The sequence below is a fragment of the Amblyomma americanum genome, chromosome 3 (assembly GCF_052857255.1).
Source record: "Amblyomma americanum isolate KBUSLIRL-KWMA chromosome 3, ASM5285725v1, whole genome shotgun sequence".
Taxonomy (NCBI): domain Eukaryota; kingdom Metazoa; phylum Arthropoda; class Arachnida; order Ixodida; family Ixodidae; genus Amblyomma; species Amblyomma americanum.
Genome location: NC_135499.1, coordinates 130,626,833 through 130,654,017, shown reverse-complemented (window position 1 = coordinate 130,654,017; position 27,185 = coordinate 130,626,833). Strand labels below are relative to the sequence as shown.

At 45.5% G+C, this 27,185-nt stretch overlaps 1 protein-coding gene across 2 annotated transcripts in view; it reads right to left on the bottom strand.

The window, feature by feature from the left end:
- The window catches only part of LOC144124927 (5-hydroxytryptamine receptor-like), a 370,208-nt gene that overhangs the window by 275,892 nt on the left and 67,131 nt on the right, over positions 1–27,185 (bottom strand). For both annotated transcript variants that reach the window (XM_077657878.1, XM_077657877.1), the window contains exon 2: positions 23,047–23,130. The gene's annotated coding sequence lies outside the window, so the exon portion shown is untranslated. The remainder of the gene's footprint in view (positions 1–23,046; positions 23,131–27,185) is intronic.

Here is a 27,185-nt window from a genome sequence, read left to right as displayed (position 1 = left end):
TCCTCTACGCTTGTGAAATATCGCTTGAAAACGATGATAACGGACCTCCTTTTGTATTCAAGCAAGTCTGCTAACCTGAATCCAACTGACCATCTTTGGCAAGAGTTGGCAACTTGGCACACTGTCTGAGGAAGCCAGTAATGGCCAGGAAAAATTAATGCAGCTGCTGCAAGGAGGGGACATAGACTAGACGATCATGAAAGCTTCCTGGAGACCATGACTCGTCGCTGTGTAGCGGTCGTCGACGCAAGCGGGTTCCCTAAGTACTGCGGGCATTATTTTGTACGAAGCGCTATTTTTGTAACCGGATCCTCTAGTTTATAACCATTGCCTTTGTGCAGCACTAGAAACACATTTTAACTAAATTTCATTTGGGAACAGATTGCACATTTGCATATTGATAAATAGTCGTTGCTACATTGTAAAACAATTGGATCTTTTTTTCTTTCATAGCCTATACGCAAATGTTTGCGGTGTAAAAAAGTTCTAGGCGAAAAATTAAAATGTCATATTTTTCAGTTCTCTTCTACATTCGTGCACAGGCCAGTAGATAAAAACCATAACCTCATAACTATATCCTCACAACTATATGCTCATAACCGATCCAATCATCCAATGAAGACTGCCTCCCTTCGCACGCTTCCAAGGCGAACAAATTTCAAAAGTATACGGCTTCCAAGAGCACCCGCAATCATCTGTTCACATGGCTGAGGTCCACATCGATAGCGTAATTATAAATGCAGATCGTGTATATTCCAAGTAGCCAGTATTTGTATTTGACATACTGTTGGGCTTGTCCATATTCATTAATCGCGTATGACCAACGTGGAGATTCCAATTTGCGTCATGCTTATTACGCAGCGTATTCAGCCCCCGAGAATTTATCACACAGCTTTGCCTACCAAACTGCTTTTCATCCGCTTACGCCAAGCGACTCTGAACAAAATTTACTTGATGTCTTTCCCTCGCAAGCCACAACATTATTCCCCAAAAGAGGCCTACTTATTTGGGTCAATCCGCATGCCAGTTATGGGCGACCGCTTCATCAGGTGTACACACGATGCATGCACATGCTTAAAAATGTGAATAGTCACAAATTAGGTGGTTTGCGTCTTACCTTAATCAAAAAAACAACTTGCCCTATTCAAACTAGCATGCATTGGTGGCAGCAATGCTATAGCACGGCCCAACCATAGTAATGAGGTGTATTTTTGCACCACCGTGTTTATCTGCTGTATGTTGGAAGCAGGTGAACACTACAGTGTTTCACACTTTCTCGCGGGCTGTTGCATACATACACTTTCATAAAAACGGTAGCCATCGCACACGTCAATAACCAGCAGCATGAATCATTTCTTTCTGTAGGACAGCTATTACATCAAGGGAATGCAGCGTATGCTTTAAGAAAACTGGAAGAATGACGGTCGAGAAGTGATTTCATTATTTAGGCACGTGCACCCTGCTGGTGCTTTTGGCAGCCAGATTATCATTTTTTCTTGAGCTCCTGTCTCGCGGGAATCGTAAATGCTGCTTGTTCCGCAGACGCAAGCAAGAAAGAATAAGGGAGAAAAATAAATGTAGACAGAAAACAAATACTGCTACAAGTCAGTGGCCGCATTGCAAGTTAAGCCGCACCGCACCATACGACGACGGCGCTCATATTGTTGGCATTTAATGAACGTTATGAAAAAATGCTAGTGTCGCTATCAGCCGCCGGTTTCTTAACCAGCACAAATGGACGCTCCTTCAGCTCTTTCACTCGTTGCCCCATCTCCGCGATATAGGCTGTACAGGGGCGCTGCACCAGCATGCGCGTGATATACTGCCCATGTCACTTCAGTGCCGTTACAAAAGCAACAGCTCGACGCACTGCTCAGTCCCGCTGCCTTTGTTCACCTCGCATTCTTTCTCCTGGGCGGCCGAGCACTTGCTTACAACATCACCATACATTTGTGCAGGTATCCAAGTCAGCTGCGGCGGAAAAGCAAGAGCAACGAGGAGACTTCAGCGCAATGCAAGGGGATATTGCGTCTTCTGGTCTTCTTTGCTATCAGTGTCTCCATTCAGCGGACGCCATTAGAATCACGCCATTAATGCTAGCTACACCGCCTGTCGTCCTTGTCATATTCTCTCCTCACTTTATTGCTGTTTCCATCACAGATGTAGATACATTCTCTCTCGATGTCTTGCAATCGCTTGATCGAAAAAAATGCTGACGTATACTAAGCAGAAATATAGCACCCCGCGATTTCAGACCAAACCCCGCCTTCCATACAACACAAAGGAAACAAGAAAAGAGCTTGCAGCATATGCTCGTTCTACTTGGGCATTACCCATCTGCATTTAGGGCAGTATAGAGCACAACGAACATCTCATAGGGACCCACGTGCCTTTCGGGGCAAACATATATGCTTGTAGACCCATAGGCGCTTTGTATGTTGTCTAGATAAGCTTGGTACTTGTGTTGGTGAGGATGGCAGCCACTGAAAGCCTTATGTTACAGCTGTAGTTGTGTTAGAGAATTCGGCCAATTTTATGATGTTCGGATTACGCATAGGTGCGCCGGTGGAGACTGTGTACAAATTAAGCACAGACGCAGAGTGTAAGGCAGATGAACGCCTGCACCTGAGTGTACGGACACCCGAACGGACAATATTGCCTCATGTACGGAAGCCCGGATGGCGAGAGACAGGGCACGGGAAAGTAAAAATGTGACCGCACAATGCATTTTATGCATTAAAATTACTCAGATTTCGACGCAAATAAATAGTTCTAATTTCGTGAAATTTGCACTAGTTCACCTGTCTCCTTTACGGGAAACAAAATTGGAGGCTGGGAGGGTGAGATAAGTGCTCTGATATGCATGTTGTGGTGCGCTTCAGCCGATCAACATTTCTATCAAACATCCTAATAGTGATCCCAATAGTTAGTACCTTGTGCTCGGCATTGCCGGGCGTTGAATAGTTCTCTTCATCTGGGCGCCTGCCGATGACAGGTACCAGAAAATGCTGGCTGATTTTATTCTCTCGAATATGGCTGACACAGCCCAAGCAACCATTCCAGAGAAAATCGCAAAACTTTACGAAATGTGACAGCCACCTTAACCGCATCAGCCTTTTTTTTTTAAGAAGTAAATTTTACCAGGGGCACTCTAAGAATTTATGAGAAATTTGCGCGCGACCATTACTATTCAATTACAATCTTATTTTCTCCTTTTTTTGTTGACGCAGTCGTAAATAGTAGGACTGAATATTGCTGGTATTTATGCTTTTTCCCGCCTTCGCGACTTTTGCGACGCCATTGTTTGGGCCTCGCCGCGGTTTCGTGTTGTTCAGCCTTCCAGTGCTATCACATTATTAAAACGTGAGTTCCTAAGCAAAACCAACATCGGTGACAAGATGAGCTGACGATAGTTTAGTTTTGTTTAGTAGAGCCGGTCAATGTTGGCTCCAGTGTTTAAGCGTTCAAATAAGGCGCTAACAAGCACTGCCATCGATGGCCTCATGTTAACGTTGTCCGAACCGACATATATTGCTTCCATTCACATGCCTACCCGCAGAAGTAGTTCATCCCCTTCTCTTTCGCGAATGGAGCGCACTAATGCGATGCGCGTTATTCCCTGCAAAATCTGCAGTGACCGCCAGTTCTTCCAATTTTTGCCTAGAATATAGGCGGCGCACCGCGGAGTTTTTGCCCTGCAGGGGACGCAATAAGTCTCCGGATGATGATTGCCGTAGCTATATGGCATTGATCATTAAGTAACTCGACATGATTCCCACTTAGTGCTCCACTAGTGGTTCGCATACTCCGAAGAAGCAACGAAAGCGACCGTCATTCACTTGTGACGAAGATTCCACTGTTATGCCTAACTGGTAATTCCAAGACTATGATGCCTAGGATTCCTCTAGCTAGACGAACACTGAAACAATGTGGGGTTTGTTTCAGTGTTCGTCTAGCTACGTCATCTTTCGTGTTTGGTGGTAATGGCGCTCTTAGAGAGTCACGGGAGGCCGGTTATTTGTGGACGTCGTAAGGTGAACAACAAGATTCGGTTTATGAAGTATAACGTCCTAAAGCGACTCATGAAATATGAGGAACGCCGTAGTGAAGGGCTCCGTAAAATTTCGACAATATGGGGTTCTTTAACGTGCACTGAAATCGCACAGTACACGGGCATCTACCATTTACCTCCATCGAAATGCAACCGCCGCAGCCGGTATCGAACCCGCGTTTTTCAGGCCAGCAGTCGAGCACCATAACCACTGAGCCACCGCGGCGCCTTGAACATGAAGAGCAAAAGTGCGCCACTAAGCATGAGGATCAGCATGAAAAAGATTCTTTCTCAAGAGTGTGCAGATTACAAAACTGATGGCAGCTAACTTCCAGCTAATCTGTTTGCGATCAACACATTTTTCCATAATAAAAAGGCAATCTTAGGACATTACGCATGAGTGTTAAATAGTTCGCTTAATGAAAATATCGCAGTCGAGCTTAGAATATGGCTGTTAAAAAGAAGCAATAAAAGCATAGCAATTTTTTCAAAGTATACACAAGTAAATCTTTACTCTATTAAAATGAACAAAATCCGCGCTACAATTCTGAACCGCTTCAAAAGACATTGTTTACCCTGACTCGTAAACAAACCTCTTAATTGTCTTCTCGCGCAATCACGCCCGAACTTCCAGGCCCTGAGAAAAAAATACGTGGTTGAAGCAGCGCCAGTCATAATAACGCGTATCAATTTCCTGTCTGAAAACGTCGTGCCGAATGAAGAACAGAACGTTGGAGCGCCTCATATTGCGCGTTAAATCGAAGCTTCATTTCTTCGCAGCGCACAAAAGTAAATCGCATTGTTAAGTTCGCGACGTCGCCTTCTGCTTTTTTTGTCGTTATTATTATCCCTTCGCCACTCACGCCGCCGTCGATCGCAGCGAAATTGACCGTCATCCCGAGTCCGCGTTCGGCTGGCAGCCAGATAACGAGACTGCCTCGATTGCAGTCTGCCTTTTCTTCTCTCCGCAAGGAGGCGTGGCGGTGCGCAGTTTAATGAGCGCGGTTAATTGCTTTTCGAGCGCCCCAGGAAACCGCTGCTCGCGGCTAACCGCTTTCCTTGGATCGCTGTAGTCTTGCCTTTTGTTCCCTCGGTCGTTTTGCCGTGCCGCCTGCGCTCCAACTGCGCCCACTTCCTCTTTTGCCTCCTTTTCCTTATCGAGTCTTCGCTCCATTCTTCTCGGCGAGCCCTATTATCCGGGTTCTCGCACCCATTCTGCCGTACCTGCACTTGCTTCTGCGTTGTGCGCCTCCTGAGGAGCGTTCCCTAGGAGAGGCAAACATGCCGTGTTGCGTCAATTTTGCGCGTGCATCGATTCTCTTATTCCCGGATGATTTCACGTCCACAAGTAGGGAGCAGGCGTCGCTAGGGGTGTTCCTTAAACAGATCACAAAAAATTGGGGCGGAACTCTCACCCTCGACGAGTCGTAAAATTAGTGACGTTAGGAGCGATCGCAATATCGCATAATTCCCCCTTGCCTCTTTTGCACTCTTTTCTCCTCTTTGCTAAAGCACAGAGACGTCGGAACGGTCGTTTCTTGGTGGACGCTATTCCAGAGACGTTACAATTGCCCGAAATACCCTTACCCCTCCCCCCTTGTTTTATCATTTCGCGTTGAAGAGAGATGGCATTGAGATTACGGCGGTTGCTCGTTTAAGTGCGTTTAAGTGCGATAGTTCACAATGGCACCGCGAGCATACTTACACTGCGAGCAGTCTTTCAATCTGACAGTCTTCCTCATTTCTGTGCACCTCCATCACGCCGACCGCCCATCGCTGCGACTGTTGGGATTTATCGCAGTGAGAAAATGCTTTTTGCGCGAGATATGAATTAAGTGGTATACGTGTAATAGTGAAGGACTGTTTTCCACGTGTGCAGTGGCAGACTAGAGAGTTGTCTTTGAGGTAAACGGCGTTATAGTCAATGTCACTGTCGTCTTCCTAGCATGTCGTACTCGAAAACTCGCGTTCGGTTGCTTGCGAGAAAAATATGCTTTGAGTTAAGTCTGGGTTTTATGGACACTGTGAGACTAATTGGGGTTTAACGTCCCAAAATGACTCAGGCTATGAGGGGCGCCGTAGTGAAGGAGAGAGGAGGAGGAGGAGGAGGAGGAGGAGGAGGAGGAGGAGGAGGAGGAGGAGGAGGAGGAGGAGGAGGAGGAGGAGGAGGAGGAAGTGGAAAGGCAGGGAGGGTAACCGGAAGAATAATCGGTTTGCTACCCTACACGGGGGAAGCGGTGAGAGAATAGAAAATCGAAAGAGAAAAGACAGTAACAGAGAAATTAAAGTCACTATGAAGTCAGCTCCAGAAATTTCGACCACCTGGGGTTCTTTAACGCCCACTGACATCGCACAGCACACGGGCCTCTAGAATTTCGCCTCCATCGAAATTCGACAGCCGCGACCGGAATCGAACCCGCATCTTTCGGGCTGGCAGTCGAGCGCCATAACCACTCAGCCACCGCGGCGGCACAACATTATCAGACGTGTGAGACATTGAGAGACGTGGAGAGCATGCTTTCAGTGATGTCCTGTGTGTGGCAGTGTCACCTCTGAGAGTTTGTGTGTGGGTGGTACCGCAGGAAGTCAACTAAAACTAGAGCTTCGACCCCCCCCCCCCCCCCTCCCCAATCAATATTTGCTCTATTCACACGGCTTGAGCGCTAGTATTGCTTTAAATGCACGCTTTAATGAGCTCTAAAACTGCTATTAGACAACCGTAGTAACTAATTCATCGTTTCCTACGTGCGTAAATCGGTTTCATGACGCTCTGCAATGGAAGGCTAGAATTAATTTTGACTTGTGAGTTTCGCCTACATTCAAATGCGGCCGCCGCCGCTGGGTTCCGATACCCCGACCTGACGTTCCGAAGCTCTACGCAATAACCACTTCGCCCCAGCGACAGCTGTCCACACACGGTGGTCTGAAGCGCTTAAAAAGAGGAATTGAAAAGGTTTTATAATTCGACGAGCTTAAGCGGTTGAATCTATGAAACTTAGAGGTAAAGCAGGCTGAATCTTTTTGTGCTAGCAATTAAAATGGTGACGAAATCGCCGAATAAACCCGCTTCAGCGTTCAGGCTTCCCCGCAGTGCGCAGCACGGGCAGAGGCAGCGACGGTTACGCCACCTACGACACAGCTAAGTTTACAGCAAAGAAAAGGTTTCTTCTGCAAAAAGAAAAAAACTCCACTGAAAGCGAAGGCCACAAAGCGCTGTTTGGCGTCATCAGACGACGCTCAGGATCTTGTGGACGGAGGCAGCGGAAATCTGAAATTTCAGAAGCATTGACATCATCACTGAGCTTCTCCGCCCTTCTTCGTTGCTTTGAGGGAACGTCGAAGGTTTCATCTGCGATTAGTTCACCATTTCAAATGCTAGCGCAAAATTACTTGCATGCTTTACCTGGAAGCTTCATACTCTCGAATCCTTGAATCTCTTCAAATTGCAAAAAAACACCTTTTCACCTTCGCTTTAAGTTCATTGATCCGGGTCTATTTTCGCCTTGGGTAACTATTTTTTTATATGTCGTTTATTTTTCTTCGCATCTCGAGCGGTTATAGCGAAAATCTACATGGTTCCCAGCAACGGGGCTGTATTTTCTATCACAGTAATGGATGGCTGCACTTTGCGCGTGTTATTCCTTTTACTATTAGCTTCCATAAGAATGCAGACAATTCCACGGGTACGTTTGTGGTGCGTTGTCGTTTAATTATTTTGAATGGTGTATGCGCGCCTTTTCCTTGAATAATATTACTCACACCATTTAAACGAGATCTCTTTACCGTGCAGAGGTCAAGTTTGTAGAACGTGCTTGATATACGGTTCTCGAATAATCTTTAAACTTTAGTTTATTGAAGTATTTATGAATTAGCGCAATCTGCTGCCACCGAGGGTTATGCGGATTATTAGTGGTCTTGCTTTCTTCGAGGTCTCTGCCCTTTTGGGCGCCTTGAGGACTGTTGCGAAGGTACTGGTAAGAAATAAAACTGCTTAGTACTGAGTCGCTACGGAAAGCATGCTTCTCGAGGCAGTCTTGCTAACAGCAGCTGGCGGTGTTGATTTTGCTGTGCTCCTATTGTCTTGTTCACACTAGAATTTTGTATCTATATTGACGGTAAATAACACGAAACAAACTGATGTTAACCTGTAGGCATTGCGTCTATGTTAAAGCCGCTTATAATTTTTGCCTAGCTACCTGCTTGGGCGTGAACGACCGCGCTTCATTAAGACAAAAAGTATGGTGGAGCTGCCATAAAAAAAACGTAAACCAATAAGCTCCTGCCTGCGCCACTACGTATAACAGGCTTGAAATTAAGGAATTCCTACACAATATATTTTGTCACCAAGATATGGCCTTACGTGGAAAAAAATTAAGAGGGTCTCAGACCTGGCGAGCACTCTCAAAGTTAAGTTATCGTTCGTATATACTTTGAAAAGAACAAACTGATTCTATTAATTTCTAACAAATTAACTTCCCTCTAAAAAATTTCCTACAACAAAATTTTCAAAATGTCAGCAACAATCTCTCTGATATTTTCCTTTTTTTCGAACACCTTTGAATTCTCCCATATTCATACGCACATACACATGCATGCATTTTATTTATTTACGCTTATGATCATGAAATAATACATTCCCAATTCCTTCCAGCGAATACATTTTTTCACAGTTTCCTTCATCCGGAATAATTCTCATGCAATGAATCACGTCTGAGTAACTTTTCTTATAGCGCAGCTACAATCGAACAAAGTCAAATAAGCTAAAACCACTGTTGTCCTTGTATCGAGCACTTGTTTCGATTCGGGCTTAGACCCTCCTTTCTGGCAAGCTTTCTTTCGCTTATGCTACCGGTTTTTCATCTCATTTATATTTCCCAGTGCCCGTATGTGCTGAAAAAAAGAGAATACACTTCGTTATCTTCGTTGCAGCGCTGCTAAAAGCAAGGCCGCACCCGAGCGAGCAGCTTAAAAATAAGTGGTCAGTGAACACGCGGGAAAACCGATAAGGCCATTGATTTTCCGCACGGCGCGCCACTTTGATTAAGGGCTCACCGCCAAGTGCCGACCTGAAAGCATAGAAGGTCTACTGGTTTCTTTCCTTAATCATTGTGCTTGTTTTGACCTCTTTGCCTTAGTATCTGAAAGAAGTGGTGCGTTGACACGAGTGAAGGCTAAAGCCAGACCAAGGAGACCCTGGCTCCGTAATTTTGCTCTTTCTTGAGACTGAGCGAGATGTCCTTTCATGTGCTGACCGGTGCAGGCGTAAGGAAGTGCAGTTTAGTAAGCATTTTTTTTCTTCTTTCCTTTCTGGAATCTAGAAGATCAGCCTTTGTTGAGAAAAGCAGTGTGCAGTTCGAGCAATTTGCGTCTGAATACAATTATACGAGGTTAGGAACCTTTATAACTCTTGCGTCTAATTCCTTGGTTTTTTGTCTTACGCCAGATCTTTTTTAAATTCAGCGCTGTCTTCTTGGTCCAAATTTTCTGCAGCGACATAGCAGGCAACATCTCAAGAATGAAAGCAAAGTGTAGGAAGTCGCTTGATTAGAATTCTGATCCATTTTAGAGGGTACACGGCTTCGTGGTCGACCGGTGCTTTCCGTTTTTTTTTTATTCAGACCTGCAAGCATTACAAGTGGTCGACGTCGTTAGTCACAAAACCCTAGCAGTCAGACAATTATTTAAGCATTTTGATTGTGTGTGACAGCCACTGATTGCAGTAATTTAATTAAATCACGCCCATTAACTGTCTCTTTTTTTTTTCCACTTAGCGTTAGACCTATGAAGACTCCAAGCTTCAGCTGAAAAGCATTTACGCACACTATGCGTTATCTTTCGCGGAATTTTTGTCTTAAAAGGCACTTACACTAGTTAAGGTAAATTAATTACTGACGAAAGAAACATATTCGAGGTATGAAATTGCGGACAGCACTAGCATAGTGTTTGGTTAGCAAGAAGTAATGTAATTGTGACACTTTTCAGTACGAATGAAAAGCGGTTACTGCAACTGGGCGTCCAATCTCTGCTCCACACAATTACATTAAAATAATGAAGTTTCTGAAGACGATCTTTAAGTATTATCCCCAGAAAAGATCCTGAGCTAACCACACCATTGACAAGAAATGGTGAAATCTGTTTTGCTCTGGGAAACCCGTGGAACGGGATGTGTGAGGCATGTTTCAAATTTGAAGAGCAAGTGCGTGAAGGCAATGAAAAAAAGAACACTTTTAGTGAACTTCACTATGAAAGTTCAGAAACCTGAAGATTGCGTTGAAATAACCGACTGCCCTAGGAAAGCCCTCTGAAACTAAAATTCTAAATCATACGCATGCTTGCTTCGCCGGTTCAACGCTTAATGCACAAATAATGAAAGATTTAATTAGGAAATCACAACGACTACATCATACAACTTAATGTATCACATTCAAAACTTTCTGTACAGAAATTTTCAACGCTGCTAAACATTTAGAAATCGGTATGTAGCTGAGTAGTGCGGAATTGCATTCGGTCCTGTTCGTGCAGCTAGTTCAGGTTGTGTGTGAAAGGCCCACTCAAAGGCCCAAAACGAACCCGAAGGCACTGGGAAAGTGAATGGTTTTTTATACAGCAAATTTTTCCCGCAAAATCTATCAGAAAATTGTTGACGAGTGGTTAATTGCTAAACCCTTGCCGAAAGTAGCATAATATCTCCCCACTTTTCTTCACACAGCTTCCTTGCAGGGATGCGAGACATCTTCATCAGACGGCACTCGAGAACACATTGACGTGAAATTTTCTATGCAAGCTTCATATTGTAATGAGCGCACGACGTGCAAAACTGAAGAGTACTAGATGAGAGATTCGAGCTAAGCATTCAAGAATGAAAACTTTATTCGTAACCAAGAGCATTTGAAAGTCAAATGTTTCGAGAGTAATGACGAGCACACACACTAGCACGAAATAATCGAATCGGGCAACTTGTAAAAGCAACAGATTATCTCTGTTATAATAAAATAATTAATGACACGGTATTAGCACATCAGAATATTAAAAATCTACTTAGGCCCCAGTACTCAATGATGCACATTGAGCACCACTGAGTCCCGTTTTGTGCGGTCCCCTGTCTTCAGTCTGACCATTTTTGCTCCGCTGTTTGCAGGAAGGCCGAAAATTCCTTAACTCGCCGTAGATAGCGGGGTCTCCTGCGCGTTTTTAGCGGCTGCGACTTAATATCTTTGGTCAATGCGTCGCCAAAAGCAACATGCAGTCGGTTATTTTTAAGAAACCAGCACTCCACTGCATTTTTAAAAATATCCTACTCGTGTGTTTACTAACTGATTTTCGTCGAGCTTATTTACTGCTCCCAAGAACTTTTTCAAAGCAAACCTCTTGTGCGCCTTCAGCACCAATCAGAACTTTACAGTATAGAAAGAAACAACGATGGTTCTTTTTCTGCATTAGGCTGTTGCTTGTAATAAATATTTGTCCTCATTACGAGTCAAGTTAGAAAGAACACTTCGAAAAACATTGGTTTAGAACACCTGATAATCCTTGTCCGGCTGTACCTCAGTGCGCTCCATTTATGGCTATTTTCTATACAACGCAATGCCCGATAAAATGTTTGAACAGCATCGGCAGCGTTCAGTATGTGCAAGCTTGTGTAATTTGAGTAAGGCTTTATTGTGGCCTGCTTCAATAGAAATAATTGGCCGAAACCTTCAGCGTTCTTCTTTCACAAAAGACAATGAAATCTAGATAACGCGGCAGTTTGGGTTTGTTTGTTTGTGACGAGCGAAGATTACGGCGCATCAAGGAGCGAGGACACAATAATGAAAGACATGGGACACACGAGCGTGTGTCACATCAAGAATACGCCGCCTCTGATCACGTTGTCGAAGTAAGGACTATTTGTTTATTGTAGTTTCAAAACTCCCAAAACAACCCGTGTATCAAAATCTGGCGTTCTGATGGGGCCTGATATTGGGAGGCTTGGAGACTGTCCCGCCAACTGCGACGCTCAAACGAACTGCTCGGTGCTAATAAAAGCACTAAATAATTAGAGAAACCACAAGCTGCAGGGCGCCACTAATAACTGGCTTCCCAGTTGACAGGCGGCGCCACCCCCTGTCAATCTCTGTGAATTAGTTAGAGAAAAACCGGTTTTCAAAGCGCAGTTTCTCAACTGGTATAGTAAACTATTTCCTGTCCTAGGAGCTCTCATGAAGACAACGGTTCGGTCCGGGGAGGTTATTGCTCGCCCTTCGCCCCCAACGAAAAGCTGACAAAATTGAAAGCGTTTTTTTCTCTCCCCTCCAACTGCACTGCGCACGGATGACGTTTATTGAAAAAGCACACCCTGTTTCTGGGCCTCAGGTGAGTCGCATCGTACCTGCGGAGCCCGCTTGTATGCGCGCAGGACGCACACATACACATGCTTACGCATACTCGCGGGTGCACGATCACTATATCCTACATATACCAATACATGCTGCAGAGTAACGCCAGAACCCTGCAATAAACGAGCGTGCGATTAACTAGAACGCGCAAAGCACGAGCCGAAGCGCCATGCAGTCACCAGGCCAGTAGATGGCCTGGCCTTCATTACGTTGATTGACAATCGAAAATTCCACGCGCGTAAAAACACCGTGTATCCGCGCTGTGATCGGCGCCGGCCGACATCAGTTAAGTGGCAAGATCCACACGGGCATGTGTGCGTGCGCCACACCTGGGACACGAATAGGGTGCGCTGCGTGGTGTAGAATACTGTCCAAGCTTTGTGAGCCTTCAGCGGTATGTTGCTTGCTCGACCTTTTAGTCATATTTAAAAAGCTTTGCGCAGAATAACACAGGACGGGAGGAAGAAATACGCACACACACACACGAGCGTGTTTCTCCCTCCCGTCCTGTGTTATTCTGCGCAAAGTTTTTTAACTATGTCGCTACACCAACTGGCCCAACGTTCTACCCTATTAAGCTTTTGGTCATGTTGGTGCACAACGTTCTTACTGATGACAAGGATGTGCTACTAGGTACTGATATAAATTGAGCTTCGTGAGGAATATGTGGAGGTACTTAGGAATTTTCTCAGGATGGCGCGTATCGGTAAAGGGAAGAAAGTAGCAGATAAAAATGCCCTAAAGAGACACTGAGGAGAAGCTGAATTTTCCATATACAGGTAGACTACACCTTTCTCATGATAAATACGCTGTTTTTACTGAAAATGAAGCTTTATGAGACACAAAAAGTAAAAAAAAATTAAATACAGGAATTGGCAACACCGGACATTTTCGGAAGCAACAGCGGTGCGTCAAGAAGAATATTTTGTGCGCGGGTCTCTTTGGATAGGCTACTCTACCATTCACTTTCAAATCCAAGATCATAGAGTCCACCCCCCCCCCTTTTTTTTTGTCATGGCGTCACTTGTTCAAATCAGGGAGAGCGAAAGTTTATAACCAAAATTTTGTTTAACCGGCACCGGTTTAACCGCACCCGCATCCGCCTCGCATGCGGGAGGCACGGTGTTCCATTCCCAGTACCGCCGGGCACCCACCGGTGATACAATTTGCAGAAGCTTCCTTGGCCTCGTGCTCGGTTTATTTAGGGTGAAATGCATGGGAAATGGGTCTTTGGCCCCACCTTGAAAAAACAAAAATACCTTTTGCAATGGCACTTTTTGGCCGCAGATGCCCTCGCGCCATAAAATTTCACTGTCATCATCATCATCATCATCATCATACCCGGCTTTCGTGCACAATAGCAGACAGCGCGATCTGTTGGCTGCTATTAGCGAACGCAGCATAACTGTAATGGGATAGCTTAAAGTTGTAATTATGACAGAAATTGAGAGTTGTGAGAGATTGGGGCGCAAACATGGTCAACATTGTGGTAGAATATTGCTCCTCAATGCCAGAACATCACCTATAAAATGCTTTCTATGTCCACAACTATTTATGACGATCACAGAAAATGAATGAGAAGCAGAGAACATTCCAAATTCCCGCTGTGATTTTGAGTACTCAGCGCCACGCGCCATGTTGGCAGACTACTAGAAGTGTTTCTCCAGATTTCCTGGGCTTGTGAATGCGTATTTTGCAGCCTAAAAAATATCAAGTTATCCAGTAAGAGCCATAGACCGGACTTTATTAGAGCAAAAATTTGGATGAAGTCGTCTTTACAGTTTCTATACCTTTCAAGATCATTTTGGTGGCACTTCACAGGCTAGATCGAGAGCGCAGCAATCAAATAAGTCCTAAGTACCGTGCATTAGGAGTAATCGACCTTGTTTGCCAGCGTCATTTTTGGAGCAACGTTCGGCTCACCGAATATCCTGGCTCTAATTTTCTATTGAAGGCCAGCAAAATGTCTATTTTGAAATGCAGACAACTTAGCTATTGCACAATCTCGGCAGCAATACCTTTAGAATAATGCAGGTGCACTTTTGACCCCTTACATGTTGCGTAACATATTCTCATAAAATGTTTTATGAATAAAAGGTATATTATGATGCCCACATTCCGAAAAGCAGCTATTGCGTAACCGAGCAGAGGCAGTGGCGCATCGATGAGATTTTGCGATCGGCTGTCACGCTGCGGAGTCTTGCGGAAGGCATGTCCACTTTGACCCTGTGAATGCGCTCGCGGTCCGGACAGCAGCTTCGATTCGGGGCTGCCTAAAAGTGAAGATTTTATTAAAATTCTGCATGCGTTCCCATTATTCGCAGATGTTCTAAAATATTACGAACTAGTGCTGTTGGTGGCTGGAAGCTTAAGCTCATAGTTCACTGACAGGTAGATCTAAACTAAGTCTAACTTGCTTGTCCATGCCTGATGGCTGCCTAAATAATCTTATAAAAACATCGCCACCCTACACGCGTGCAGCTGTAGATAGCACGTGCATTTTATGAGCATGGTGAAACTGACTTATTATAACAAATGTTAGATAGATTTCTCTTCCGCAAGGGCTTTCAGGGTCAAGGAAATGAGGATGCGTAGAACAGTTCTTGAAGAAATATGAGCAGGGTTGCCCAAAATTACCCAGGCCACGGACTGTGCTTTTGAACGTTGTAGTTGCGTGTTTGCGATATTCCTAAAAACCCCTAAATCTCTAGAGGGTGAGGAGGAGTCTCCTTCTCAACCCTGAGGACCTTGGTAGCTGTATAGAGACTAAGTGCCAGACAATAGAGGGTGTTTCACCTAAGATTTCTCATAATTTTTAAAAATAAGCTTTTTAGTGAGAAGCTCGCTTCTATCAGCAGACCATTGTCAGCGGTGTACTGCATCAGAATACAGTTAAGACGTGCTAATTAGCTGGTTGGTTAAGTAATATTGAATAATTAACTTTTTAACTATCACCCTTAGGCTCCTTAATTATTTTGAGGAGTGCAGCCCACTATAAGTAGTATCCATATCAGTTTTTTTACATTTCGGAAACGTTGTTACCGTAGGCGCTGTGGCCCAATATATTTTGGCCATTTCGACGAGTTACGTGCACTGGAGACAGCGCTTTGCCTGCAAGCTCCTCGAAAGCGCCTGTATTTTGGCATGCTGTCACCAAAATTTGCTGGCCCACAGTGCCGTAGGTAGCCGCGTTTTCGAAAGTCTAAAAACTGATATAGATGTTATTTACGATGGGCTACACGCCTCTCACTAGTAAATGGGTCGAACGGTAACAGTTAAAAAGTTCACTATTCAATATTAGTTAACCCGCCTGCTAGTAATTAGCACGTCTTAGCTGCATTCTGCTGTAGCGCACCACTTACAATTCTATGCCGACAATAGCTCTCTTCCGCCTCAAAAATCCTATTTTTAAAAATTGTGTAGTCTTAATTGAAACGCTCTGCATAGTGCTCAGAAGCAAACTCGGTGACTACGAAACATTTGAGTGAGTCGATACCCTGTACATTCGTGAACTCTCTCAAGCAGTTTGAGCACCTGTCCGATCTAGTATTCACTTTTTCTTAATCACTTCTCCTGGGACTGTTTTAAAGAAAGTACTGCATATTTTAAACAACATTTGTTCTATATCATTGTCGTGTAGCCGTGTCATGTTGAAAACAAAAAAAAAATGGGCCTCCTCAAGCCCACCCGTCTTCAAATCTGTGGCATACACGTTGCCGTTTCTGTAATGACCGGGTACCGAAAATCTCGCTTTATTCCCGAAATATCTACGGCTACAAAAATGTACGTAGTCTGCAGTGGTAACATTCTTTTAAGGACTTTGGCAGGGCAGCAGCAGCTTCCAAGCGATGCTGAAACTGTAAAGCGAGCTGTAATGCACTGTGTCACTAACATTTGCAGGCTGCACGGTGTGTTCGCCGAGAATTCACTGTAAAACAACTCGCAGGCTTCGCTTTTACGCACAACGGGGCATTGCGTGCAACTGCAGACAGAATTCGGGAGCCACTGCCTTTCTTTTTTTGCCGGCAATGAGCGCGAGAACCGATCCCGAATCACATGGGGAGTGTGTTCAGCCCGGTACCACTAACGACTTTTGCAGGCTGACTTTCAAACGCAGTTAGGCGCGCGCCTGAAACTTTCTGCGATCGGCACGTTGCCACTGGCCCCGGATCGATGTTGGTCGTCGGTTCGTGCCTGGATTGGCGCAATCAGGACCACCGCGATCTCCCAACCATGTCAAGGTCTTTGCTCAGTGGATAGAAAGCTTGGAAGGCAACGAGAAGTCGACGAATGCGAGTGCGCCGGAAAGAGAGCGAGAGAGAGAGGGCGTAGGGGCCGAGAATGAGCACGCACGCCATGTCGTGGTTGTTACGAATGACAGAGTCGTCGGCGCTTGCGGAGGTGGCACGAGGGTCACATTTTAGAACCGATGATCGATGATTGAGCGTGACGAGGGTCCATAACTCACGGGACGACGCGCACGACAGATGTGCACCAAAATTGATCGACTACGCTCGCAGCGGACAACAGAGTAGCCCTCGCATAAGCGATAGCTGACCTTCGCCCGCTTACGCTGCACGCTTGTTTGGTAGCGTCGGGTTGCTCTTAAGTTGAGTAACAACAGTGCAGGCGGGAAAGGTGAGCCGTGTGTATAACTGCATTGCTCCGCGTACGGTTTCTGCAGGCCGTCGCTCATTTTTATTTCTGAAAAATTTGCTCTATATGAATGAGCGGGGTACCATATAGATCGATCTTGAGTACAATTCCTAGGTTACGGAGAAAAATAAGTTGGAAATGCGACCTTCTTCTACTTGTTTCTTCTCTTCACCTGCGACACATACTGTTTTGTACGATGCTGATAACTCTTTCACATTGTGCCTATGATTCCGCGTGTGGACATAACAGAGGCAACCCAGAACAAGGAGCAAAATAGCTTCAGTTTTCAAACATGCTTCGCAGGGAAGACCTTCACGAGATGCCAAGATGCTGAAATGTAGTTGATGTAAGTGCGTTTCTCAATGGTAAAGTTCGAAAAGCGACTGTAATTTTCAGTTGGGTGACTGGCAGCGTAAACCACATTACCTTGCTCTAGTTGATCGAGTGAGGACAGTGACAGAGCGTTCCCAGCATTCATGTGCACAGGCGAGCGACGATTTTTGTGTTCACAAAAGCGACGAAAATAAGTCAATGTTCACTGCTCACTTGACGAAGCTCCTGACCACTGCCATAAAATATAAAAGAGTATAATTTGCGTTTTACCAGACTTAGCATAGTTAAGTAGATGCTGCAAATACTGCATGTATATATACATAAAAAAAAATGTCCTCCCAAACGTCTGTTTTTGCGCGAGGATGAATATAAACCTGAGGAGCAAAGTAGAAATGCCTAATTTTGGCTCTAAGGAAATATTTCAGCGTTGTTATAGGTCTGCTATCTTTCCTGATTTAGCTAATTTTGTTTTGTATATAGTAACCAAGCTACATACTGTTTCTTAGTGCTGATGGTGTGCAGGTTTCGTGGAGTCGCGTCGAAGAAGGACGTTTGGGAACTTTGCACTGCAGCTGCAGAACAATTTAAAACTAAACTAAAGCAACAGTATAATCCTTGTTTTTAGACTTAGGTACATTGCGGGACCGTCGGGAAATGATTTTGTCAGCTCTTCCTTCTCAAGAAAAGAGAAAAGTATATTTTCATTCTATTAACCTTAAGAATGTCCTGGTACCCTTTTTATTCAACATAACTACATAGTCAGTGAGCTGGTATCACCAGTGGTGCGAAAACCTGCCGATATACTGCACACGTTTTTCACTCTGTCGTAAGACAGGCAACAGTCTCCATAAGTGCGATCCCCTAGTAGTACACCATACGCCTTGGATGCAGGAGTTTTTCTGCTTGAATCCCAATATCACCTGGCATGCATTGACTTTTTTAAAGAGTGCACACGCGCTAGCGCGGTGCTCGGATTTTAAATGCACACAAACGCTTCCGCAAAGACTCCCGTGGTTTACGCGGTGCAACCGTAGGCAGAATGAGCATGTTTTAAATTAGTCACATTGAAAAAATCTCAGTTTGGCCGGGTTACATTGAATCGCAGTACGAAAAAAACTAGGCAATAGTTCCCAAAATGACACCAAATATTATGTCGTTTTGTCGTGAGGACCGATTGTTCTGTGGTTCTGCATTTCTTTCTTTTAGTAGTCCAGTATTTTTTAGTAGTTGTGTCGCCATAAATATTAACAGCACAATACTAGAGACAATCCTGTTGTTGGTACAAAAACATTTGTTGACACTGGAAGGTCATGGCAAAAAAATATACTATACAAATTTCTTCTGATGACAGAAAATTTGCTATAAAGTTTTTCGACTGTCATGCCTGCACCAAAAACGAAGCCGAACAGAGTGGCTCCAACTGCAACAGCAAATCTCACTGTGATCAAGCGCGTGAGCAGAATTATTGGTGCTCCACAGATGGAGACATTTCAAGAAAGCAATTTTTAATAAAAAATTGCAATAGGACAATGAAGGGCATCGGCGCCGCGGATTCGCGACAAACGGACACGCCCAGCACTCGTTTGGCTTCCATTCTTTCCTATCACATTTTGTACTATTTTTAATCCCGCACACCTAACGACCGATTCCGAAAGACACGACGGCCGTGACACCGCCCTTTTCAGGTACTGGTCGGTCGCGCGAAGACGTCGCGAGATTTTCCAGTGATAAGTCTGACGCCGTAATTGACCTCCGTCGGCCGGATCCGCCGCCGAGAAGATTGATTGCGTTACGCGTATTTTGGCCCTTCTTTCCGCACCGTAGGTCAAAGCAATCGCGATGGAGGTGGCGGGGGACCCTCGCTATGGGGCAACCCAAAAGCGCCGTCAAATTTTTTCCTCTCTTTGTTTGACTGTTCCGTATTCTCTGCCTCTTAGTTTCTATGCTTTCTCCCCCTACCCTGTATGCTTTCATTCTTTTGCTTTCGACCCTCGCCTTTCCTTCCTGTTCACTTCTATATATATTTTTTCGCGACAGTTTTTCAATTCACCAATTTCCTTTCGTCTCCTCCGATGTCGTGTCTCTTCGTCGTAATAACGTCCCGTGGGAATCAAGACGAAGAGAGCGATAGAATGAAGGAAATGAAAAACCACCTGGAGCGACAGTTGGTAAGAGGTGAAGGACTAGCGATGCTCGCAAAGCGTACTCTCATTTGGCAGTACGCAAAGAGGAAAAATAAGAATAAATAAATGTCGAATCAGTAGTGCGTACAGGGATTGCGCAGAGAACGCAGAGCAAAAAGGAAGGCCTGCTGAAACTTCCGAGAATGAAAGTGGTTTTGAGGCGCTTCAGTTTGTTCTGTTAACAAGTCACTTCGAAAGAGGACGGCCAGATTAATAAAATATGTTAGTGTTCGCACATGAAAAACAAAGGCATGAGTTTGAGGGATTGCGAATGCAAGGTTCTTCGATACGCGAGCTCCTGCAGTAGGCATATTTTCGACAGAGGGAATCTTCCAGGCAATGAGGTGGTAGATTGCAGCAAATAAATGCCAAAAAATATTACGAGTTCGCATAAAATCTTGGAGAAGGCTTAATAAAACACAAAAGTTTTGCGAACAAACGTGAGTTGCGGGTAATGCAACGTTTCATGCTGATGTCCGGCTGCCGCGCACATTTCACTCTATAGTGCCTCAACATATGTACAGGCTTGCGCAAAAAAGATTATTACAAGTGACGCTACCTCAGCGGCGAAATCGTGCTGCACAGCTGCCGCGTTGCCGCGGTTTACGAATACGCGTGGCACTCTTGTTATCGGAGTGTTCAAAACCATAGCGCCGAGCGCTGACATCTGCCATTCATGTGGCACTCACTTGAGCCAATCTTTTTTGCTAACTGTGTAACCTCAGTTTGTGCTCACACTCCAGGAGCATCCTTGAACCGCTGAGTAACGGCGTTAGTAGCGTAATGGAGAAATGGAAGCGAAAAGTTGGATGCATGCGTTTTTACTAAACAGACCAGAAAATTGAACTTCCGTTTCGAAAAAAGCACTATAAATAAGTGGTTACCTTCATTCGCCTTAACCATAACCGAAAAGTGATTCCTTGTAGCGTGTCCCGACCTCCGAAAATGCCCTTTATATAATAGTTGTTGGGTGAAGTATTTATTTTTGCTGTCTGAGGCAAACTTCTGCTTGGGCCAAAATGAGAGAGGGTGGATTTTGTCGCTCACAATTATATGCATTCTGAGTTGTGTTAGTTCTTCCGGACTGCAGTAGAGTTTACAGCAGGGTAGCCAACCGAAACACCCTTCTGGTAAACATACCTGATTTCCCTCTTCCTTTTTAACTCTCTCTATGTGTACATATTAATTTTATGATGGCAGCAACATCTGCTACTTTTGTAGCCAAGTTGCTCTAGAAGCGCAATGCACTACGAGTTTTAGAATTTTCATTTTGCAAGGACATCGAAATGGCCAACTTTTCTGAAGTTTCGAATGTGTGCTTCTTCTCAAGCGTCGAACGAATAAATTATTTCAAAAACGTTCTTTCCTGATTGAATCTTTACAGCGGCTTCAATGATGCCATGCAGAAGGCTAACTTCAGGAGCTTCCAAAGCTCTGCAAGCCGATAATTAATTTTCAGCACCTGGATTCAATCTCTATTCGTATAAGTTAGGAATTGGTCTTTGTTGGAGCTTCGATAACAAGCAATTCAAATTTAGGTGCCCAATGAAGCTTTTTTTTTTTTCACGTGAGATCGTGCCTCACCTGGTCTTTAGTGCGACGTGACGCGTAACGCGAACGCACGAAAATAGACATACGAAGGTGCCTATATCGGCATCGCACTATAAGTCAGTACGAAGTGAATGCAGCGGAATGAGTTTCTATATTTTTAGACAGGCAACTGCACTCAGAAAGCAAGTGAAAATTGTTTCACTTCCGAAAGTGAACGGGATACTAGAAGGTGAACCCAGGTTGCATGCGATGTTCTTTTACTTCCTGTAACGCGTGCATCGCTGCACATATACCATTAATGCGGCAAAGCGACCTTTTAAACCTCTTTCATAAAGGTGTCATCAGTGTGTAAAAGGAGGCCACTCTAGAGATAAACATCCCGCAAATCAAGCTCAAGATAAAAAAAGGAGGAAGGGAGGGAGGGAGGGTGTGGTAGCTGCTTAAGAGCGAATAGTTATTCGTAAAGAAGAGGAGACATACGTTTATTAAAAATTGCTGGTAGCCGCAGCGTTCAGCACCGTAGGGATGAATAAACCATTCTTTGGTAGGTTTTTCCGGCTCGTACGTTTTACTTCTTCGCAAGAATCATTCCAGGCCCCCGCTGGTGTAAGCAGGGCGTCCCAGCTTACACCTGGGCGTCCAAGTTTTTCTTTCGCCGTAATGCCGAGGTGCGATCTCTTAACAGCTGACGACGGAAGTATCTCGCACTGTTATCTGCCTACTCACCACAAAGGAAACACACTTACTCTTCAGCGCCCACTGTGCGATGCTCGACTGCGCGTCCGACATGACCTTTCAAAACCAGTGACCCCTCGCGCCTAGCGCTACATATCATCAGCTTGTTTTCCGTAAGCGAAGGAAAAAACAGGCATGAGCACACCAATTTCTCGACACCAGGAGTACATCGACAGTTTTTTCAGTTTTCTCTGGTTGTCCCGTGCCCCGACATATTTTGTCGTTGGTTGTGGATTTAAGAAGAGCTAAGTCTAAGGTTAAAAAAAAGTGGGGATCACTTGCGCGCCACTTCGTTTTCATGACCGAACGAATTTACAAATTTACACACGCGATATTCAAGGCCAGTACGAGAGCACTATCATACAAAGGGCATTCTAGAAACCCAGTTATAATGAGACGAGCTTACCTCGCAGGCTTTGTTAGGAGCCCACAAAACACTTTTATACCTAAGATCTTAACGCTGAGGTTACACATTTTGTAGTTTTCTGACGCAAAGCCACCCCTAGTTCAAAAGTTCTCGCTCATCTTCAGCGCAATAGCAATAGTTTTTGCCATTAAAACGGCTCCGCCTTGTTGAAGTCGACTACCAGCAAATTTCTCCCAGTTTCTCTTCAGGAACCTTTATACTATTATAGATACTGCCTTTCACGTTAGCTGGCACATTCTGCACAGCTTCGGTAACAGCTACGCTTTAACTTGTTGGTTCAAGACACGGAACACTCGCACGTATGCATTGCGTATGACTATTCCGGCCGGATTTTCTTCTGAATCAATGACAACATTACGCACATAAAATTTCCTCTTGTGTCAGCTAACTGATTACCATCTATTGTACCTCCATCTCCCCACAGAAAATAGCAGTTCTACGGTCAGCGCCAAGGTTGTCATGTAGCGTGCCTTATCTTATCATGCTTGACTTCTTCAGTGAGCTTTCTTCCAGGTGCTAAAAAACAAGGGACGAAAAAGCGCACACAGACAGAGATCACCCGCACCTGCTTTTTTTCTCTGTTATCTTATCCTCCACTCCACTACGCTGCACTAGTTTCTAATTAGTATATCGGTACATACTTTGGCGGAGGCAAGGAGTGGCACTGTGTGTATATCAGTCTCTGTTATGGCAAGCACTGACTTTAATTCCCTACGAGTATAAAGGATCACTTACCAGATTCTTTTAACAGCAGATCACGGCAGCTGAAACGCATTCTGGAATCTCCGGTAGCCGAACATTTGCCCCGCCGCATGCCTTCTGAAGAAAAGAACAAAAAAAATTACTAAATAATGCGCATCTGCATCTTGCCTACGTGATCAATAAACAGCAATGATTACGTAAGGTTGATAAGTTGTCCTTGCATAACTTATTTTTCAGAAAAGCGAGCTAGAGAACTTTACTCAGAGAAACAATGTGAATAAGTGGCTTGTTTGTAAAAACAATAAAGCCTGGCATGAATCACAACAGTACTGAGAGCTAGCCCTCGGGCTTTTTATGTTATCCGTCGTTTTCAGCATCAAAGTAACACTTAAATAACTAGCTTATTTTTTTGTTGTATTCACTGATGACGACAGAAGAGCCGTTGTTGTCAGGACAGCCACAAAGTAAAAGCCAAAGCATACAGATGCGTTTAAACTGAGAATTCCTGAACATGAACTTTTCCTTACTGTTCATAGGTTTTTGTTTTGCATAGCGTTTTGCATTGCGCCTTTAGGTTTTCAAATAATCCTGAAAGTCACATTTGTTACGCACATAAAATGTAAAAGACAGCACCGAAGTAATTATGCCTTTCATAAATAAAATACTTTTTTTGTCGAGCTCAAAGGCTCAGTCTCTATCCTTTCCTAAAAAGTAGCTTGGCACAAATATCAAATTATGCAGCCATAAGTAAGACCTTACTTAGTCTAACTCTAGAGGATTGGTCGCTCGACTACAGTCATAGTGGCTTTCAAGGGCCTGAAGGTCCCGAATTACGTGTGCTATGCTCCCGTTCTCACCAGGTGCAGCCTGTATCGAAAACAATTCAATGTATGTAAGCAGTGCGGAAAGGTGGGCCACCGCCGCGACGTTTGCCCAAACCCTCACGTGAAGGCTTGCTTTGCTTGCGGCGCCGTTGACCCCAAGGAAGATCGTAGATGCACCCCCACTTGCAAATTGTGCGATGGGCCACATTTGACCGGTGACAAGGTTTGAAAGAATAGGTACAAGACCCCATACGTAGTTACAAAGAGGCAATGGGAGCACAAGATGGCCGGACAACAAGCGCAGCAGTAACAACGAGCGTCTCTAAGAGCTGCGGAATTTCCAACGCTGATGCCAACAACCAACACACCTGCCTGCCCAGCTGGTCGCCGCGCGTCCGTCTCGAAGCGCAGAGCCAGCGAGAATAGACAGCGCAGTCTTAGCCGTACAGACACGTGACCGCGTGAGCTGGGCCGATGTAGCAAGGCGCGATGCCAAGAAAGCACAAGGGGGTACTACCACCACCTTCAATACCGCCACAACCACAAAGATCATTAGCACCACCAAGAGCGCGACGACAACAACGCCATGACGAGGGAAGACTAGACGATGAGGACGTTCAAGGAGGCCAACGAGGCACTCCGGCGCAAAAACAGCGAGCTCGAGACGAAAGCCAGTAGGCAAGAGGCTATTATCAGCAAGATGACAAACCAGATCGCAAAAATGAAGAACCTTCTGACGACCCTTTTCCCCAGTAACGAAACGCCCCAAGAGGTAATATGTGACCCCACACCCAGCATCAGCAGTGCAGTACCACCAACATCCGCAGAAAAGGAACCGGCACCGAAGAGACGGGCGATCGAGAACCAGAAGGAGCGCAAGCTTAACCACCGGGTGGACAACCTGAAAGACAAGGTCGACCAAATCGAGGAACACCTCAACAGGCTCGAAGATTATATTAAAACAACCTTCACCAAGATTTTTAACGACAGGCTCGCCGCCATCGAGCAGACGTGTCAGCAGTTAACGAATGCAATACAGCAAATAACGCAGCAGTACAATCAGCAACAATCATGGCCGCTCCAGCAACAGCCATAACTACCGCAGTGAAGGGTCTCGTGACCTGGCACTGGAATTGTAAGGGTTTCGCTAGCAACAAGGCAGTCTTTCAGCAACACATAACACAAGTAACACGCAAGCCTGATATAATCACGATACAAGAGGCTTGCAATGATACGGTATCGCTACCCGGTTACCGGGTATACGCCAAGTCGCCGAATTTCAGCGGCAGTGGAGGGATATGCACATTGGTTCGCAAGGGCCTCACCTTCATTCAGCACAAGTTGCAAAACAGTAAAATTGAACACACTCTCATCGAGGTCATTACGGGCAAGAAACAATAGAACACCACCTTTGTGCTCAACGTCTACTGTAGCCCTTTACGCTGGAAGCAGAAATTCAAGACGCTTCTTCACGTCGCAAGCACCATGGCGGGGAATCACACGCTCGTCGTCTGCGGGGACTTCAACGCGGCGCAATCCGGCATGGGGATATAACAAGCAATTGGCCAAGAGGTGAGACCTGTTCCAAGACACAATAGACCTCGGCTTCACCCTCATCACAGACCCGACTGATCCTACGAGGATTGGGAACAATGTGTCCAGGGACACGACGCCGGACCTCAGGTTCGTGAAGAACGACGAGAAGGGAAAAATCTCCTGACGCAACACGGGGTCTGAACTCAGTAGCGACCACTACATCGTATAGGTCATCATACCGGACGAGATCAAGGCCTCCAAGGACACCAGAAAACATAATTTTACGGATTGCAATGCCTTCCGCAGCCTATTACCAATGGAGGTCGGGGAAATTGAGGGCATAGAAGAATGGTCAGCTCACATCACGGGCAAGATCAAGGCGGCGACCAAGGTCATATTAACGGATGAACAGGTCGGCAAGGTTGACAGCCGCCTGGCGCACTTAATCGAAGCAAAGCAATCTATCATAAATAGGTGGAAGAAGCAACGACTAAACCGGCGCCTAAGGAAGAGAGTGGCGGAACTGAATCGCGTCATCGAAGCCCATTGTCGGGTGCTCTGCACGCAACAGTGGAACGAAATGTGTAGCGCCGCGGACAGGCAAATGCATTGCGGTAAGGCCTTGAACTTAATGCTGCATCTGCTCGACGAGACTAAAACTAAATCCCACCAACGAAACCGCCTCGCAAAGATCATTTACAGAGCAGTCACGGAAAATGGGGAACGCGAAGTAATCAGACGCATAGATGACACGTGCCTCCCGGTTACACCCACGGAAAGGCATCCCGAGAACAGCGGTAAAGCCAACGGGAAGTTCGACCGCGACATCAGCGTCGACGAGGTGCGAGCGGCCCTGCACGAACTAAAGAGCAGGTCAGCGGTCGGCCCGGATCACATCTCCAATAGAGCACTTAATTACCTAAGCGATGTAGCCATCAAGAACCTTACCGGTTATTACAACCAGTGCTTGAGGGCGGGGTCACTGCCCCAGCAGTGGAAGACTGCCAAAACCATCCTCATCCCCAAACCAGGCAAGCCGCAAAACACAGACAACCTACGGCCTATCTCGCTCACGTCCTGCGTGGGCAAGGTGTTGGAGCACATCCTCATGTGTAGGTGGCAGGACAACCTGGAAGAGTTTGGGACCTTATCCCACCACGCGTTCCCTCGGCACCCAAGACACGATGACTCTGCTGATGAAAGATATCATTCACGCTGACAGCCTAACGAAAGACAAGGCCATCCTAGGGCTGGACCTGCAGAGCGCCTTCGACAAAGTGGAGCACTCTGCGATCCTAACCCAGGTGTCCAGACTCAACATGGGCACACGAACGTACAATTACATAAAGAACTTTCTGACGGGGTGGACTACAGAGCTATGCGCCGGTGATCTACGGCTCCAACCGAAAAAGCTCGACAGTCTCGGGACCCCCCAGGGCTCGGTCATCTCGCCGTTGTTATTCAACCTTGTTATGATCGGGGTGGTCAAGTGACTCTCTCAAGTCGAAGGGGTTCGGCACACCATCTACGCCGACGACATCACGCTGTGGATTCCGGGAGGCAGGGATGGTCACATTGAGAACACGCTGCAAGAGGCCGTCGATGCCATCGAAGACCAGCTAAATAGACCCGGTTTGCTCTGCTCACCAGGCAAGTCAGAATTGCTGGTGTTACTACCAAAGTACGTCAGACGTAACAAGAGCAAACAGAGAGACTACGAAGCCATCAAGATCGTTACGATAACGGCCAAGTAATCCCGGAGGTCGACAAAATTCGGGTGCTCGGCATGATTACCGACAAGCGACGGGGCAA